The sequence below is a fragment of the Corythoichthys intestinalis genome, chromosome 11, assembly GCF_030265065.1.
Source record: "Corythoichthys intestinalis isolate RoL2023-P3 chromosome 11, ASM3026506v1, whole genome shotgun sequence".
NCBI lineage: Eukaryota > Metazoa > Chordata > Actinopteri > Syngnathiformes > Syngnathidae > Corythoichthys > Corythoichthys intestinalis.
The window spans coordinates 58,883,915-58,904,846 of record NC_080405.1 but is presented as its reverse complement, the minus strand read 5'-3'; positions in this window follow the sequence as shown (position 1 = coordinate 58,904,846).

Below are 20,932 nucleotides of genomic sequence, written 5' to 3'. Positions count from 1 at the left end.
TTGTCAGTTTGTCAGCCAGTTGAACGGATAAATGAGTCCAGGCGTTTTGCTTGGCTGCGTGCATTCGCACATTGACGTGACTCATCATCGTCAGACTCAGAAAACTGCAGCAACTGAGGAAACCTCCATGCCGTCCGTGGAATAAAATCAATAATAAATATTGGTGGAAACTGATTACGCTACACAAGCCCTTTATTATGCTTGTTGTTAACACTTGTGTATGTAAATCTGATGTTGGTAGGTTGTTTTCTTCTTGGAGCTGAAATGCAGGTGTGGCAGCTAAGCATTTTTTTTTTTTTTTTTTAAACAAAGCTTTTTGACAGTAGCTGTTAGAGGTGTGCAAAATTTCCGATTCTTAGATTATTCGCGATTCGGCCGTGGAAGATTCGAGAGCGATTCACAAACATCCAAATTCCGATTATTGAAATATGCCAAGTAAAGCGGAAGTGCAACACATTCAGCGCGCCGCACGGTCTTCGGGACGCAATGAGGAACGAAGTGAGAATAGCTAAACATCATGCTTCTCATTACCCGGCCCCTCGGGTAATGCCAATGCTCAACTCACGGCTCTAGCTCAACTCATGCCCGAGATAAAAAAAAAAAAAAACACAACATACCTGACTGCTGCCGAAAAGCTGCTACAAAGTACATCCACATAATGTTACGGTAGATATTATTTATATAGGACTAGATGCAATATAGATTCGGTAGCGTTAGCAGCACATCTACAAAAAGCTAGATGTGGGCGTTAGTAAACGGCTGCCATCTTAAAGCAGTACACTTCCCTGCCAGGCTGTTGTAGCGAACCTTCCAAGCAAACCTAATTAACTTTTTAATCTAAAATACTCCTAAATCGGTAAAATATTGACTTGAATCTATCTATAAAATAGTTTTAAAACTTTCACATGTCGAAAGTAGACAAAAGGGAAATTATGGAATAACGGGAGCAATTTTAACAACTTTAACGGTTGATTCACAACATTAAATTAACTGAATGTAGTTTAAAGCTGCTGATACAGAATGGGGACTGGAGTTTTTTTAGTTACTGTTATTTTTGTATATTTGTTTACTGCTATATGTTAACTTGATCCTGAAATAGTTTGGTTTAGCCTGAGAGTATTTTTGAACAATTTTGGAACTAATGTACAAAACTTTTTTTTTTAAAAAGGAGGGGGGTGCATCAATAATCGTTTTATAATCGAATCGGAGCCTCTGAATCGTAATCGAATCGTTAGGTGCCCAAAGATTCCCAGCTCTAGTTGCTGTCATAGTATCACCGTGTACCGGAACTGCGTTCTGGCCCTCCCTGAATCTTATACCGGAACTGCGTTCCTTACCGTTCTGGCCCACTGTCACCCCTGGTTTTAGGAAATAACGACAGCGCTGCCATGCTCGTTCATTTTCCTCTCGGGTTCAAATGAAAAGGGTTGAACAGTTGACATGTTGATGTGGCTAGAGTCATACTATGGAAGCCCGGCAGCATCACGTCACGTCACGTCAACAACAATGGCCACCTACTAGTTCAACTCATTTTACAAATAGTATAAAATCAAAAACATCAAGAGGGGTTTCAATATCAAATCATAATAACGGTTAAGTCTTTCTATCCGTGCATCCCTTTATACTAGTCCTTCTCAAAAAATGAGCATATTGTGATAAAGTTCATTATTTTCTGTAATGTACTGATAAACATTAGACTTTCATATATTTTAGATTCATTACACACAACTGAAGTAGTTCAAGCCTTTTATTGTTTTAATATTGATGATTTTGGCAAAAAAGTCCAGAAAAAACAAAAGTCCCTATCTCAAAAAATGAGCATATTTCATCCGACCAATACAAAAAAAGTGTTTTTCAATACAAAAAAAGTCAGCCTTCTGTGAATTATATCAGATATGCACTCAATACTTGGTCGGGAATCCTTTTGCAGAAATGACTGCTTCAATGCGGCGTGGCATGGAGGCAATCAGCCTGTGGCACTGCTGAGGTGTTCCGGAGGCCCAGGATGATTCGATAGCGGCCTTAAGCTCATCCACAGTGTTGGGTCTGGTGTCTCTCAACTTCCTCTTCACAATATCCCACAGATTCTCTTTGGGGTTAAGGTCAGGAGAGTTGGCAGGCCAAGAGCACAGTAATGCCATGGTCAGTAAACCATTTACCAGTTGTTTTGGCACTGTGAGGAGGTGCAGAAAAATGAAATATTCATCTCCGTTAAGCTTCTCAGCAGATGGAAGCATGAAGTGCTCCAAAGTCTCCTGATAGCCAGCTGCATTGACCCTGCCCTTGATAAAACACAGTAGACCAACACCAGCAGCACCCAGCCCAGCCCAGACCATCACTGACTGTGGGTACTTGACACTGGACTTCGTCTCCTTCTCCCCAGTCTTCCTCCAAACTCTGGCACCTTGATTTCTAAACGGCATGCAAAATTTGATTTCATCTGAAAAAAGTACTTTGGACTACTGAGCGACAGTCCAGTGCTGCTTCTCTGTAGCCCAGGTCAGGCGCTCCTGCCGCTGTTTCAGGTTCAAAAGTGGCTTGACCTGGGGAATGTGACACCTGTAGCCCATTTCCAGGTTTCTGCAGGTCCCACAAGATCTGGAATCAGACCTTGTGGATTGTGGAAAGAAAGAAAGAAAGAAAGTGCGCTCCAGGCGTTTACCCCGGTGTCCCGTATGACGGCTATTTTGTCAGCTCGCTGCGACAATTTCGCGCATATGTAGTTCATAGTTTGTGAGCAAGAGCAAATACTTCGGCTGGACCAAGTATTAACTCGTTCACACGAAGTAGTACGTACAGTAGTTGGTTCACACAAAATAGTAGAGCGTGCACACTAACTATTTGAGCGTGTGCACGAGCACATTTTTTTCTATTCGTTTCATGTCTGGGGCTCTGTACTAATGACTTGGTTGGCGCCCAGATAAATCATCACATTCCAATTACGCTTAAGGATGCGGACAGTTTTTGTCAATGCAAAATCTAGAAGTCGCTTCTTGTCGGGAAAGGACAACTGCAGAAAACTGTCCATCCTGTGGCTTTTGCGTCACAAATGCACGACCCCTCTTTCACCTCTGTCAGAAGAGGTCACGGGTCGAGGAGACGCGGGCGTCGGCCGGCCGGCCGACTCGCATCTTCTCGCCGTCCCGTTTCCGACGTCTCCGTTTCCACGGCGCCGCTCGACGGAGCTAAATTATCCGGCAGGCAAACAAGCCAAAGCCGTCCCGGGCCGCGACGGACCGCGAGAGGCGGGGACTCATTCACGCCGGTGATTGACGACGCCGACCATTATATTAAAACCTTCCTGGGCGACAAAGGCGGCGGAGGGGGGCCGCGCCGCGCACTTTGTCATTTTCTCTCGCGGGGGGCGCCCGGACGGCCCTACTCCAGAGGCCGGCCGTATCATCCGCAAAGTTTTGGCTCGCGCGTGAAATAGACAAAGCCTTCATCTATAAAAATAGTTTCCTGTTAGGGTATCGCTTTGTTTCGTGTTTTGGTTCCTTGAAGTTTGTGTGTGTCTTGTCCGTGGATTTCACCTTTTTCGCCTTTTCCTTGGGTTTCGTCCAAATAATCCGTTGCCTCTCTCGTATCGCCCATTTATAGATTAGATTCGGTCCTTGTCTGATCGTCATCCTTGTTACATCTGGTCTGGCTTCCGCGTCCGGTAGTTCCCTGTACAAGCGATTTCATTTGGTAGATTTCATTTGTTATTTAGCCTTTTGCTTGCACAAGTTTTCCAAAGAGCGAACAACAATTTTTGGTTCGTAAATTTCGCAAACTTGCACCTGTTCCTTTGGCCTCACCCGACTTGCTTCCCCGCACATCGGCTCAGTAACTTCTCCGCTAGCCGGCCGCCGACGACGTATGACTCGCCAAATCTCGTGAGCGTCATTAGCTACGTCCGACTCCGCTTTGTTCGCCAAAAAAAAAAAAAAAAAGCATCCCGTCGGTCGAGGTGCAAAATACAGTAAGCCACATTCACGCCCTTCTTCGGGCGACTCCTCTGAGCCGTTGCCGATGCAAAAAAATCCATTCAGGCGCATCTGACACACTTCCTTACAACAGAGTACTAAAGCCAAACAAAGAAAGAAAAAAATACCTGAATGAAGTCATGTTATTACTAAAGTTGCACCGATACCAGTATCGGCAGGGGGCGCCGATCCGGCCCAAATTGGTGGTATCGGTATTGACGAGTACCAACATTTAGGGCGCCGATACCATCTACTGGCATCATTTGGACGCAAATGTACTGTCCTCCCCACGTGAGCTAACTTCCCAAATCCTGATGCATGACATTTGTATGTCTGTCTCGAAATTACCAAACGAAATGAACACCTTCGTTTTCAATATTAAGGATGTAAACTACAACGCATATCCGCGATGTTACGCTGCTCATCTAACATGGCATTCACAAAAGATTAGCATGCGTGAGCTAACGCCTGTTGTTGTAGCGCCGATGGGATCAGAAAGGTTAAGACCGTGGGAGACGAAGCAAACTCGTGGTTTCATGATGAACAATGAGTGGCAAATTAAGAGCGCCGTACTTCAAACTCGTTCTGTTTATGAAAGTCGAATGTCATATGCTGGTGTTGTGCAGTAATGAGCAGAAGTGACTTCTGCGGCCAGAAAACACTCTAGCGGCGCAGCGCGCACGCTAGATATCATCAAATAGCAAACTAGATGTCCTATGTTAGATCCCACGCCATTAGCTGCGTGAGCCCAGAGCGATGCGTAGTCCATATACTACACTGATGAATTAGAAACGGCCATGACTGAATGGAAGTTAAGCAGGCCAAATCAATCCATACCAGTGACTATAGATAATGCTGCAAATACTGTTAATTCAGTACATGTTACAGATGGACTCGGACCACAAATAGGATGTTTTGCTTATATGGTAAATATAGCTGCTAAGAGAGCTGCAGCAATCAACAGTGTGCCCCACTTTACAAACAGTAAAGATTGTTCTCAGCACTTATATATGTACAAAATTTCTACAGCTCAGTAAGAAGTAAGCACATAAATGTTATGCACTAAAATGCTTGTTTATATGATGGCACTGTTATTTTTACATGGTAGCAAATAAAAAAATAAAATAATAACAGTTGTATTTTCTGCTTCAGAGCATTAAATGTATTGAATTTTATCGAAAATCGTACTGAACCGTGACTTAACTGTATTGTTGCATCCCTTATACGTACATATATATATATATATATATATATATATATATATACACACATTATTAATTTTTTTTTTTTTTTGCAAACAGAGTGGTATCGGAATGGTATCGGTATCGGCAGATACTGCACAGTCAGCTATCGGTATCGGGCCCAAAAAAATGGTATCGGTGCAACACTAATTATTACCAGAAAAAAAAAAAAAAGTCCTGTTTTTGTAATTTTTTTTTTTTTTGCCAGGTTTTCTTTTTTCCCGTAACGGTTTTTGCTGCTTGTTTTGCTCATTCATTAAGTCACCCCTCCAGGACAAAATAAATTGGACATCTAGTGCACTCAATGGCATTCACACGGGACCATTCAAAGCCAGTTAGTCCCAGTTAAAATAAATCGGACGTCTCTCGTTGTCATTGGCTGGCAATGAGTTGTCACATTTCTTCTCTTTTTTTGGGGGGGGGGGGGGGGGGGGTCTTTTTGCATTTTCTTTTTTGCCTTTCCAATGATGTTTATTTTTGGGGGCTCCCAGGGATCGAAGGTTTTGCACATTCATGCATATTAACTTAATAGACATTTTTGTAGTGGAACTTTTGGTCGCAACCTGTTTCTTTTTAATGAAAGAGTGCTTCACCTATCTCCGGGGTTACAAAGTATCAATATCATGTCACACCACCATTGAGTACGGTCCAGAAATGAATTGTGTTGTTTGCGAAGCTTTTGAAACACCTTCCTAAAAAATGATTTCTTTATTTGTGTAGCAACAACTTGAAAAAGGCTTTGAAAAGGTCTACTAACATCTCCTTTCTACTAGAAGAAAGTGTCCTTTTTACTGGCGCGCGCACCGGTAGGGTCGAGCCACCAACTGTTGCTGTCGGCATTCACGAGACCCACAATGCACCGTGGCGTTCTGTGCATGTTGTTATGGCTCAGGGTTGGGGTGGTGGGCGCTGTTTTGGAGAGCAATAACTTGAATTGGAACAACAAAAGGAGTGTTGAAAAGGGGACGACGAGCTGCAAGTCTTGACTCGACAAAGCTGCAAAAACTTTCTTTCAGCCTAATGAAGCTGTTGTCTGGGGATGGGAGGGGGTGAAGGGGTCCTCGAACGTGATTTGTCATACAACCCCAATCTTTAGGAGCCCGTCACACCTCCTCTCCATATGTCTGCTTAATTTGCATCTGAAAGCGCGGGGGGGTTGCGGCCTGGACTGGACCTGATGCTCTTCATTTCGATGCCTTCACATCTCGGATAAAAGTGATGACATGCAATCAGTTAAGGCCAATCTATAACAACGCATCATCATCATCATCAGGCAGGCATGCAACATCGAGCTATAACAACACAGGGACAAACAAGCCGTCCCAAGATTTTCACGGTTAAAGACTTAGACTTTCTCCATTTATCAGTACTCTGGCTGGAGTTTTCGTTTTTCTTTTTTTGTGAGTGTGTGCTGCCATCTGCTGGCGGATAGTCTTCAATACAGGTATTTACAAACATCCCTCCCATTTCAAATGTCCCAAAAGAAAGGGCTTTGTGAGTATGAAACAATCCGCTCTGTAGATAAGGCAACCCAACATGTTAGATGAGCCATTGTGGACTAAAACAAGAAATATGTCTGGAACCGCAAAAAAATGAAAATCCTTATATAACCCTTGTAATGAAGTCAACACGTGCTGTATGTGTCTATATTAGCCTACTATCAAAATGACTAAGTTGGCTACAAATACTTCATGATTCAAGGGAACCACGGATATAAAGACTTTTAGTTCTTTAAACATAAATGTTAGTATGAGTTATAAAAATGTTATATTAAACATAAAGTAGGAGTGTAGTAGTAGTATTAAAAATGAAACCGGCGCAAATAAATGCTTAAGATGGAAAAGCGACTAAGAAAAAGAATGAATGGATGAATGTGTGGTGTGGTGTGGGGGCCGGGTGGTGTATACGGCGGCCATAGTTCCTTCCTGGGTCGGCCCAGCCGGGGCCGCGTCTCCCTCTACCGGGTGCCGGGGAGGTGCCCTCTGGTTTCATACCGCGCACCCCTCCTGGCCTGGGGATGGGTTGGAGGGGGTTACTCTTCTGTCCCCTCGGTCTGTCTCCGGCCCTGTCCACCTCTCTGGGCCGCCCTCCTGCCGGCGGGGTCGTCGAAGGGGCCTCTGGGGGCCCGCGGGGCCTTGGTTGGGGCTTGCTGTCCCTTGCCGGTGGGGTGGACGTTCCCTGGTCTCCGGCGCCTGCATAGCGCCTGCTCGGGGCGCGGGGTGGGTGCTCGCTGTCCCAAAACGACTAATTTCCTCCCGATTAGTCAGCCGACTATTTTTACAATTAGTCGACTAATCTCATTTTTTTTTTTTTACTAATTTAATAATGACATTTTTGTTAAAGCTTATTAATTCACAAAAAAACATTTTGGGACACCTAAATTCTTTATTAACGTATAAATAAATAACATCAATAATAAATCACAAACAATGAGGTCAAATGCTGTGCAAAAAAATGTAAACGGAAACACTGTGACTTCACCTTTTTAACAGAAGTCAAAACAATTCTTACTCTTTTTGCGGTATGTCATTGTCTATATTGTTCTAAATGTTCAAATGAATTGCAATGTCCCGGACAATCATTTTCAGAATACTTTGTGTGAGTTTGGATGCGCTTTCTGGCGTGCATTCCGCATTTTTTGGGGAGGGGAAAACTGTTCAACTTTTGTTTGTTTTAACCTAAAAATAGATCAAGCAGAGGGCACACTGAAATATTACCACAATTATTTTGAATGAAAGGCACACAGAGTCATAGTAACAAAAATTAAATATATAGTATTAATTTTATAGTATACTACTATATGTATATACCTAATAATATAATACTTTATAATATAAAGTAACATTAGTGCAGTCATGGATTACAGTAAGCAGGCCAGTGCTGTGTTTCCATATATATTTTTGTATATACAGGATTCCCCCCCCCCCCCAAGTGAGACCTTCCATGATCCTAATACATTTCATAATAATATATAATTCCATTATATATATATATATATATATATATATATATATATATATATATATATATATATATATATATATATATATATATATATATGTATAGATTCATTTATTTATTATTATTATTAAATAAAAATGCACGTTGATACGACGCACATAAATGCAACTTCAATTTTAAAGAAATCGTTAGAAAGTTGTATGGACTTACAATCCGCTAGCTTGTTGTTTCCTGTTGTCTTCCGAAATACACCTGGGTGACGGCGCGTCAAGAGTTGTTCATAGCCGACGTGCTACCGTGGTATGATCAGTTTAGCAAAAAGAGTACACACAGTGGTTGCACCCTCCATATTTTCCTTGAAATAATTTCAGGCTCTGGCTAGTCTGGCCCGCTTTTTTGGCTTTATGCCGCTTTCACCGTGTTACTAATTCTGCCCTTCTTGTTAATTGGCGGCGTTTTCAACTTGACTCGTTGTCGTCCGTTCGTCTGATTTCCTCTTCAGGAAGGCGGCGGCGTGCGTAAAAACACCGAGAGGCGTCGGATGGCTTTTTATAGATACTTTTATTGACCAAAACAAAAACGTGATGGATGCACCACGTAACTCCGCGCTGCCCGCGCACTTTTCCAATTTTCACGGATCTCGTTCCCTCCCTCTCTCTCGCTCGCCCACTGTCTTTCTCTCCGCTCAATCTGACAATGCCGGTGTTCTGCCAAAATATCCTACATCGGCGAAACGTGCTACATTAGTCAATTTTGACACTTAAAGTACTACCGTGCGCTCTAAACTTGTTTTGTTTAGATGCATACAGGAATAAGGTACTAAAAAAATGCCTGCAGAAAATACTTAAATGTAGTTATATCAAATAAGGACGGTTTAAACACGCTACGTGACTAATTTGGTCAACTGCTTCAAAGCTAACACAAAAAAACACAATGGTTAAAAGTATGAGAGGGTAATACATGCAAAAAGTATCTTTGAGGCTGTGAAAAGGTTCTAAATAACTAAATAAAAACAAAAATAGTGAGTACTCGCCGCCTCTAACCGATGTGCGCATGCGTGTGAATGCATGCGCAAGCGCCCTGAGCATTGTGTAGGACGTTTCGCCGCGTAGTAAGGAATGGCCGAACACCGGTCGCATTGATAATAACAGCGGCCTCCTTGGCGGTGCCGGTAACAACCGCTTGCAACGCGAGCGCCCACCACTTTATCTGCATGTATTTTTTTTAAACCCGCCATTATCCGTCGACGTTACGTTTTGCCCGTCGACGCATTTAACCCTGTCTGTCACGTACAGCTGTAGTACACGCTACCCCTTTCAATCATTTAGCTTAAAGACTCCCCCACCCCCGTCCCCCTCTTTCCCTGGTCAACAGGCCCCCCCACACTGTGTCAACCGGAAATACATCTAGCTGGCGATAGCACCAACATATTAGTAGTTAGTTTAGACGTTCAATGTATTTCTTGTTGTAGTTTGTGTTTCTTTTCTTTCTTTCTTCTTTTGCGTTTCTTTTCTTTGGTTCCCTCATAACCCCTTGCTGTTCGCTGCTTTGTCATAATAAACGAGGTATGTTGAATGATCACAACGGGAGTATGTCAGACTCAATGTGAAACATTAAAACTGTTCAAGTGATCCTCGATCTTTAAGACAAGTCATTCTTAAAAGATAAATGTTAGTATGAGTTAGAATAATTTGATATTAAAACCCCTCTTAATGTTTTCATTTTGACAAAGTTTGTAACATTATTTTAAGTGATAGGTCGCCATTCTTGTTACGTCGCAGTGCGTGACGTCACTTGGCCTGTTGCCGAACTTTCAGCGTGTCACTCTTAGCTACCCCAACTTGTCGTCGGTTCTGCCCTTCCAATTTGAACCAGATCGGAAAAGTGAAGAGCGGGACAGCACTGTCGGTCGTTCACAAGACGAGCAGCAAAGGCTAATTGAGAGCGGGAAATACAGTACCTGATAAGACTAGTTGGTGATGTACTCGCGGCAAGTGCGTCTCAATGACAGTGGAGCTAGAGAGTGTATGCTGTTGAGAACACCGGTTTATGTTCCTCAAGGTAAGCTATTGCGTTTTCAAACTTAATCCCAGTATAATTATGTCGATTTTTAGCATCCAGATCTGTCGTGTGCTAACTGTCCTCATTAAATTCGTCATCTGACGGGAACAAATCCTGGAATCGAGTGTAATCAAGGTCTTGTACATTTTAACGCGTGATAGGTAGGATACGTGATTAAAAGTACCAAAAGGGGGAGAAACTTCCATTTATGCATATTTATTCACAAAAAATATTTCCACCTTGACCACTCGTCACTCGGGAGCTTAGCGGTACACGCGCGCGCGCGTTCCCAGACCAATTCCAACATAAAAGTAATGTCCCTGTCAGAATCACTGTCGTCACTGTAGCGTGCCATAGTGCTTTGATGATTTGGTATGATTTGGGGAAATTCCCACAAAGAATAGTCAACAAAAAAGATAACAATAGTAATCCAAATCCGCGTTTTTTCAATCACTCGAGGATCCAGGAATTAGACTGAGCCCATGGCAACTTTGCAGCAGGCTGTCGAATCCACAAAATAGACTGATCCGAAAGCCGCTGTGGGACCGTCGAATCCAGAAACTAAGTAGACAGTCGAAACCAATATTGCAGCCGCGGTGGGACCGTAGGATCCAGAAAATAGACGGATCCCTTGGAACATGGTGCCAACTATCGGTCAAAATGTGTTCTAAATATTATAAAATATTGCCATTGATTTAACATTTTATGTGTTTCTAAAAATATATTTTAGTACAAGAGAACAATTGTGGTTTATTAGAGCCTACATGTATTTAAGGTAGAGGATCATTTTCAGACCATCCGGGCACTTACACTTCCATTCTCTGTATCAAACAGCTGAACAGGACAGGTTTAAAATGAAAAAAAAAAAAAAAAAAGTATTAAATTATAGTTTGATTGCTGGCAATTCCTATCATTTTCTGCCCAACAGATTAAAATGACACCTTACTTTGCACATTGTGATAGAAGAAGACTCGTACACGTACAGGTAGCGTTCAAGACCACACATAAACTAACACCACAAGGACCATGTTACTTTTTTCTATATCAATAGTATGTGTATTGTTTATTGATCTATTAGCTGCAATCCGTAAATCAAGTCCTCAGATGAAAACCAACAACCGGTCTGCGAATGCAGAAGCAAGGTTATTGGACCCCAAAGCAGACAATAACAGATGGAATGCATAAAAGGGATTATTGAACATACACAAGAAACACGCGATCGCGAAAAGGGAGACCAAAAAAAAGGGTCTGCGACAGTAGGTCGGGATCAATTAAAAAAAAAAAAAAAAAAAAAAACGAGGGAAAAAGGCAGTGAGATGCAGACGAACTAAAAAAAAAACAAGGCACGGATGCAACTAGCGACAAAGGGATTGAGAATACAAACTGTCAAATGGCAGCAAGTCAGTATCTCGGCAACTCGCCTAGGATCGGTCGGTCGGTTTAAAGTCACTGCCGATGAGCTGGAATTGAACGCGGGTACGACATCGGCAACTCATCCCGCAGCTCTGTAACAAAACAATCTGACCGGCGGCAGATTGCGACTCGCCCGTCGTCATTCTAGCTTCGTTAGTACTGAGCGCAGCTATTTTCCCAGCGCGAGGAGGTTTTCGTCAAATGATGGTTGAACCGTATGTCGTCGGCAAAAACTATCTACAATTTTTGAGCGCCTTGATTTTCTGAATTCTTTACATGTAAATGATGTAAATTGGATTAATTTTTTTAATGGACGAGAAACATTTTAAATTTGAAATGTTTTTGCGTGTGAATTTTTGAGACATCGGATGTGTCAGTCGGTCAAAGCTTGTGGGCTGTGTGGCGTGCCCAAAATGTAGACAGGAAAAAAAAAATTCCAATATTATATGTGGGGAGCTTTGCAAAACAACGCATCCCGACAATCAAACGAAAGTATTTACTGACACCTTGTTCAGGTGGCGCTACTTTAAAGAAGTATATTTTATTGTGAAATGGTCCTATGCCAGCAGCCGCTTATTCTGACGGTTTGAAGTGGAAGTTGCAATATTTATTTTGTGGGCGGGAGACGAGGTGTTAAAGTCCAACGAGAAAGTCTGAGACAAGAGGAAGAGCGAGGAGGGAGCAAGTTGGGGCCCTTGCCTTTTCTAAGGCTGCCGTCCGTCGAACGGGATCCGAGAAGCGGTCGGTTGGCCGGCTGCCAGCCGGCCGGCCGCCATGAATTACCAACCGTGGTGAAATTTCCCATTCTTCCTTTCGGTATACGGCAAGTCACGTGACGACAACGCCCCGCAGATGGCGGGCTTCCGGTTTGCGCCAATTTATTCTCCCCCCCCCACAGATAATCCGGACATAATATGTGGGAAATATCCGGAGAGGATCAAGGAGCGACGTTAGGAGTCTAGCGCCCCGGCCTGAGCCGCCGTTCATTTGAGGGAATTTTTAAGGCGAGCCCGTCCGTCGCCAAGGTTTTCATCGGCTCGGAAAAGTAACAAATCGCACAAAATCCATCGGGCAACAACGGATATTTGCGCCCGCCGGCCCGAGCAAATGACAAGCTGATTGACAGTCCACGAACACGTAGGAAAACTCTCCATTTATTGCCTCCTTTTCCAATTTTGACCAACAAAGAAGTGATTCTGAGTACACAAACGTGTAGGGGAACTCCCCGTCATTTGTTCCGTTTTTTCATTTAGAGGTCACCTTAAGGCTGTTCGTTTGTAGATATGTTTGTTCTTTCAAATTTGACGTCCGAGCTCAAACCGAGTCTTTGTTTAACATCGCTTTGTCCGAGTCACTTCCTATCCGGCTCAAATCGGCCCGACGACGTCGTCATCGGACAACTGCCGCAGAGTTTGCTATTTTATCCGGAGGCCCGGCGACGCCGGCGGCGGACGGAAGCCCGCTCCGCCCGTTGGACCGAAACCCAGGTCGACCGTCAGAAACCTGGAGATGAACCCCGCCGTCTCATCAAAGGTGGTCCGTAGCAGAAAAGAGCAGAGCTTCCCCACCCGAATGGGGTGCCTGCAGGGGATTTGACCGTGGAACGAGAAAAAGTTTTATTCCGGGGACAAACTTGAGACTGAATCCCTTTCGGAACACCGGCCCGCAAAGCCAAAGAGCCGGGTCCGTACTACGGTACGGCGGACGGCTCGGACACTTCCGCGCGTCGAGCCTGACCCCCGTCCGACCGTTCCCGAGGACTCCCGGCGGGCTCCTCCGATTTGCGATACGGACCCTCCGCAGATTCCTCCCCGCGGCCTCCCGTCGGCACGGAGTGGAATCCCGCTCGCTCGGACCGCCGAGCCTTCTCGCCGGGACTCGAGGGGACGGCGCGGATAGTCGGCGGGAACCCAAACTTTGCGGCTTCCCTTTATAGATATGGACGTAAAACAGTCTCGATTCTTGGTTTAAATCAAAAACCGGACAGTTATTTTACATAAATGTGTCGAAGAATGACGCCAATGGCTCCCGTTGATTTTTTTCACGACGTTTCAAAATGCATGCATTGTATGAAAAATATAGTAATTACCTTGAATCCTCGAACAAATCACTCCTGAGACAACCCTTGTTGTTAGTATGCGGTCCAGATTTTGTACTGTTTGAAGTTAATTCCGGCTGGCGGCTTTGTGTTCAAAAGCATGTGTGAGAGTCATTCCCACAGACTTCTAAAAAAAAGAAGCGGACTCAGTGCAGAGAATACTTAATGTGACCTGTCAAGTATCTTGTAGTCTATGGTTGAACGTTTTGGTCGACAAAGCAGATAGTCGGCGGGAACCCAAACTTTGTGGCTTCCCTTTATAGATATGGACGTAAAACAGTCTCGATTCTTGGTTAAAAGCAAAAACCGGGCAGTTATTTTACATAAATTTGTCGAAGAATGACGCCAATGGCTCCCGTTGATTTTTTTCACGACGTTTCAAAATGCAAGCATTGTACGAAAAATATAGTAATTACCTTGAATCCTCGAACAAATCACTCCTTTGAAAAAAAGCCAGCAGGCTTAACTTTGAAAAACAGATTAGTTCCGTTGTAAGAGCAAGTTTTTTCCAGCTTCGTCTCTTAGCCAAAGTGAAGCCTTTTCTTAGTCGCCGCGACCTTGAAAAAGCAATTCACGCTTTTATAAGTTCAAGGCTGGACTACTGTAATGCAATTTATGTTGGCCTACCCAAGTCCTCGATCTCTCGGCTGCAACTTGTTCAAAATGCTGCTGCTCGATTTTTAACAGGTACACCTAGACGTGAGCATATTACCCCCGTGCTATCATCACTCCACTGGCTTCCAGTCCATTTTAGAATTGATTTCAAACTTTTACTGTTTGTTTTTAATTCTATTAATGGCCAGGCTCCATCTTATCTATCGGAAATTTTAACTTTTCGTAACTCTGGCAGGACTCTCCGCTCGACCGGCCAGCTTCTTTTAGATGTTCCGAGGTCAAAACTTAAACAGTGGGGAGACCGATCCTTTGCAGTTGCTGCCCCCAGGCTGTGGAACAGCCTTCCCCCCGAAATCCGCACCACCACGGATGTAGGTCTTTTTAAGTCTCGGCTAAAAACACACCTTTTTAGACTCGCCTTTTACAAAGATTAGGATAGCCTGGTTTTATTAGCTTAAGGGCTTTTTTTTTTTAATGTTTTTTTTTTTTTCGATTTTATCGGTTTTATTGTTTTACTTGCTGGAATTTTATTGCGATGCGCTCTTTGTTTTATTTGATTTTGTAAAATGTCATTGTATAATATTTTCCTGCCTTTTATTTATCTTGAGCCATGTTTTGTTGTAAAGCACTTTGAGGGCCTTTCGGGTTTTGTAAAGGGCGATATAAATAAATTTGATTGATTGATTGATTGATTGATTGATTGATTGATTGATTGATTGACTCCTGAGACAACCCTTGTTGTTAATATGCGGTCCAGATTTTGTACTGTTTGAAGTTAATTCCGGCTGGCGGCTTTGTGTTCAAAAGCATGTGTGAGAGTCATTCCCACAGACTTCTAAAAAAAGAAGCGGACTCAGTGCAGAGAATACTTAATGTGACCTGTCAAGTATCTTGTAGTCTATGGTAGAAAGACAAAGCGAAATGTGACAATCCTCTGAAAGCCGTCCCGCGTACGTCCGCGCAGGAAGTTGAAGGAGATGGCCATCGCCGACGTTACCCCTTTCCCGGCCGCCTGCCGAGGAACCGACGGGCGTTTCATCTGGAGCGCCTGCGGGGCGAGCTGGAAGATAGGCGGAAGGCCTTGGCCGTCGACCGCTCGCCGACGAGGACCGCGAGGACACCGCCTGAATTCCGCGCCCAAAGTAGGCCCGGCTTACCGCTACCACCGAACGAGGCGCTCTGCAAAAAGAAGCGCCGGGGAAAATGCCGCTCGCTTCGTCGGAAACCCATTCCTCAACGGCGACGGACACAGATTGAAAACGTTTTATTAGCCATCTACTTCACACTTGGCGTAAAGTGGACCGGACGGCCAGCTGGCCGCATCAGAAAATCTGTTTTTTTAAAAGGTCACCTGCATGACATTGATATTGACATTCATAAACGACATACAGCGTAGGCAAAAAGAATGGGTTTCCCTCAGGTGAGGGTGTTGTATTGTCCTACCGGTTGAATATTTTAGCTCACCATGTGTGTGGACCAGTCCAAAGAGGGAATCCAAATCCACGATGTTCAAACAAAAGAGCGAAAGGTCCGAAGCCTCGGTCCAAAAGCGGGTCCGCTGGAAAAACCTGAGGTCAAAATGCATCATTAACCTCTTTCATTCATTGTATTAAACAGACAAAATGAAAGTCATCAATCAATCAATACAAACACAGTGGACAGCTGTGTGCTAGCGGTAGGCACTTAAAACCACAAACTTCCATCAATGTCAATCAAAGTTAAATCGGGCGTTTCATCAGGGTCGCGGACGCTGTTCTGCCAGAACACCATTCTTTATCAGAACAACGTATCTGTATGCCAGTCTGACAACCACGATTGACGCGCGAGCATACTAAATTACAACCGCACGGTTTTCCCCGATCAAAATACAGATATATGGAACATTTCTACAACATGTTACAGCTCACGTACACCTTCTACGACGACGATCGTCACTGGCGTGCGCACATAGACGTCAGGTGGTGCTTAAAGCAATAGCCCTTGCCCTCTTAACTGAGCAAGTGCCCTTATCAAGGTTATTAATAATGTGTGCGTCCCCAAAGCGCCGCAGCTACACCGACAGTTCCCTCTGTCCTCCAAACGCGGGGACGAGCCGCAGCACAGTACAATTCCTTCCATCCACGCCGTTGCCTGTAGCCCCTACGCAGAGGTTGCACATAATGTGTACGTGCCCCCCTAAACCTCAGTTGCTTAACTATTTGTCTCGTGAAGGAGCCTTCATCTCTGGGGAAACTCTCTAAATTAGCCTCTTGCCCAGTCCAACCTGTTCAACAAGCTAGGCTAGCCGCTCAACATACGTCAATTAATGGACGTAACGTGGCGACCGGCGCACAACCAGTGTCAGTAGGAAAAGTAAAAACCATATACTGTAATTCTCTCGGCTGAGAGGGAGAGGTTAGGAATGGCTTCGCTCACTTTAATGAGACAAAAAGCAGTGAGACGGCAGTCTCACTCCGCAGCAATGCACTATCACCAATTCCCGGCTCGTTCTCGCTTTCACTCCACTCGCTCGCTCGCTTCCTCCAAAATCACAGCCCACACACCCGGAGCGTTTCTTAAAGGGGCCGCACATAGGTACGGACATTACATTATATAGCTATATTTATAGTAATGTGTCTGCATGTTGTTGTTAACAAAAACCAATTAGAATCAAAATCAACGCATACAAAACATATATGCACTATTCAGAGGTGGGTAGAATAGCCAAAAATTGGACTCTAATAGCGTTACTTCAAAATAAAGTAAAAGTCACCCAAAAAATATACTCAAGCACAAGTAATAAAGTATCCAGCGAAAAGAATGCTCAAGTAATGACATTTTAACTGCTTAGTTTTTTTTTTTAAACAATGGCATTTCAGCAAAAACTTTAAATATGAACTGTTATAATGATACTGTACAATAGCCCATTACATAACCACATTAAGCCAAAGAAATCCAGAAAAACAAAAAAAAATCATTGAATTATGGCGAAGAAACATAAAGACAGAAATGAAGCATTATTTGTCCAAATATTATGAAATTAAAGTTCCTATGACAGCAAAAAGCATGTTTATCCCATATTTCACAGGGTATTTGATGCTCCTGAATGAAATGGAGCGCTTGAATGACCGGCGGCTTGTCTCAGACCATGGTCACGAGCGCCCGTGCTCGGGCAACCCTACGCTTTTGTCTGCGGTTCTCAATTGCGTAGAGACTTCCACCTCTCTCGGCCCTCTTCCCGTGCTCGCCGAGAGAGCGCGATCCTCGGCTCGGGCTAGGGCGGCCACGCGCTCCGAAATGGGCCGGTTTGTCCGCCGAGAACGCGGCGTACATTCCCCGCCGACGAGCGCTCCTGCCGAGGTCGCGGCAGGGGAACGATGAGCTGAAACTCGCTCGCTGCCGGGGGCTGGCCAATCATTGAAGCCTATCACCCCCGCCCGCGATGTTTGTGACACGAGTCGGGGTAGTTTTGTGTCACAAAATAAGACTCATATATGCCTCAGGCTTCCTCTGGAGTGACAATATCACTTGGAAGATCCACACTTGAACCAAAATGGCTGAATAACGCTGCATCTTCCTCCTTTGGCCTAATTTCTAAATCCACTGAAATGGCTACTCCGCCGATGTCCTCACCCAGATGGAGGCGCCAGAGCGCTATAATGACAGGAGGAGGAAAACTGCAGATTAAAACGCTTTGCCAAATTGTTCTATATTGACCCTACTCACATGACGTCACAACCACACCTCCGCGCCATATTGTCCGTCTACTCGTCATGTTGATGCATTACCGCTACGTAAATTCCTCCTATTATGGCGTGTCTTTCTGCTCGTTAACATTAATAATCAAAATGGTGAAGGCGTGTGTGGCGGTTGGTTGCAATAACAGAGAAGATAGACGGAGAGACTTGAAGTTCCACCGTATTCCGAGAGACCCGGAGAGGAGAGCGAGATGGACTGCTGCAATTCGACGAGAAAACTGGGCTCCAAACGATTACCACGGATTATGTAGTAGTCATTTTATATCTGGTAAGATGCATTTAATATATATTTCGAGGGTTTTGGGCCGACAAGCACAATTAAGATCATTGCGAGGCTAATCGCCGACAACCTAGAGTTTAAAATTCAAGATGCTTATTTCTTCCACCATCATTACATTTTGAATAATATTTAGCTGGTACCAAGTGAAAGAAGCTGGCCTCGTCTACGGATCATCAGTTAAACAGGTGTGTCCAAACCTTTTGCAAAGGGGGCCAGATTTGGTGTGGTAAAAATGCGGGGGGCTACCTTGGCTGATTTACATAGAACAATATATTTAAACAAATTTTAGCAAGCCCTTCTGTGTGTCACATTTGCTTTATTATTTTTTTTAATTCATAATTTCAACAGTCTCGTCTTTGTGGCTTTCTCTTTCGACACTCTGACTCTTGCGAAATACTGCTGCTGTGAAAAAATAAACTAGCTTCAAGTTGCTATAATTTCTCACTGCGTATCTTCCCTGATATGTTGTCATGCATGTCAGCGTGCCTTGTTTAGTAATATTGCGTCACATCGAACTCTTTGAAAACAGCGACTGTCTCTTTGCATATGAGGCAGACACAATTGTTGTGTGTTTTATTGAAGAAATAGTCCAATATCCACCTATCCTTGAAGCGTCAGCCATCGCAGTCAACTTTTGTTTTTTTTTTGGATTGTCGCCATTTTATAAATCACACAGGAGTGCTGCTCTTAAAGTTTTTCAAACTTTCGTGAGAATAGGCTGATTTTGTGTGGACAAGATAGTTGTAGATATCAGGGTAGCAGATGTCAGGCGAAGACAGCGGGTCGAAAAATATCGAATATGGATCTGGCAAATGGATAGACTGAAGCTTTTCCACATAACGCCTTTTATGCAACGCATCCAATGAGTTTACAGCGTCTGAAAGCACCGGGGCTTCCATGAATTGCTCTATAAACTGAACGACTAATTGCAACCATTGAGAATAGGGCTAAACAGAGACGGACAATATGGCGGCCGGATACAGCGACACGACATTCTGTGACGTTGGTGAGTAGGGTCTATAGTTGACTGGTCTCAAAATATGATTTTATTTCCCATAATACGTAATTCTATTTAAGATTTTTTTATGCTGTCACAGGCACTTTAAAGGATATCTCCGGCTTTCCGCGGTCAGTCGGTGCCAAATAAAAACTGGGAGAGAGGTTTAAATCCGCCATTTTGAGTCACGTTGAGGGCAGCGCTTTATGTCAAACACTTCATTTTTTTCCGTGCTTTAAAGACACCATGTGATTGAAGAGGCTGGCATGATGATAGAATGGCAAGTTTGCGTCTGATTAGTGTAATGCAGTGCTTCTCAATTATTTTCTGTTACGCCCCCCCCTCAAGAAAGACGTAAATGTTCCGCGCCCCCCCCAAACTCTCTGCCGCCACTGTAAATAGTATCATTTGTCTATAAAATTACTATTATAAGTACGCCTCTGCCTAACATTGTCCTTTTTTTCTATTAAAGGAAAAAAAGAAACGTAGATCAACTTATAATAAAGTATAACTTTATTAACAATGTTATGTTTGTAACAGGAAAGACTTAACTCGCATCAGTTTGCGTGAATTTAATCAAAAGTCACATCCAAACTGTAAAATACACTCAAGGAACATATTTGACCACTTGATACCGAAAAATAGAATGTAATAAAATCAGTAAATAATAACAAATTTCAATTGATTAGAAATATTAACTCATGAGGACAATAGGCCAAAAAATTCGACCGAAAAAACAAAACTGAATAAAAGGAAAAAAGTGTCTTTGGACAGAAGGACAGTTTTTATTTTTGCTGCCACCATATCACCTCCTTGCAATGGTTTTGCACTGAGCATGCTAACAGTACTCACTGGTTTACTGATATAATACTGACAAAGCGGGACGACTGTTGGCAATATTTGGCACATTTTCGCTAAAATTTTTTTTTTAAAAAGCGGCTTATCAATGAGATTGGGGTCTAATGTCTTTAAGTGGCGTCTTAATTGATTTGGCTTCCTGCTGTCCACTATAATTATTTTTAGACACGGTAAAAAGTGGTCTTTCCTCATCTCGCACTGTATTAAAAGTCAAAGCCAAAAGGCAAACGGCACGATAAAAAGCGCATTCTCGGCGGCCGAGGGAGAACCGGAGGTGAGAGCGGTCGTCGTGACGATCCCAAGCCAAAAATGGCACTCCTCGGGCGGACAAGTGAGAACGGAGAAGGTCGCTGCGTGAGTCCAGCTGGAAAACGGCTTTCAAAAACGGCGCACAGCTCTTCATCTCTTTTCTGTGTGCTCTTGCTTAGTTCAAAAATATTGCGCGCACTCTGAAAATGAGAGCGCCACTGCCACCCACTGAGTGGATGTGCAAGTACACTTTATTCCAGTACGGAAAAAAAAAAAAAAGGCATGTTCCCCGAGGTCACATGCGCCACCCCTGACAGCACTCTGCGCCCCCCTGGGGGGGCGGGGGAGTTGCCCGGCGGGGTGCCCCACTATTTGCCCCCCCCATTTGAGAAGTACTGGTGTAATGGAGTTGTGATTATTGTTGGGACGTCTCATTGGTGAACTTAGTAGCGCT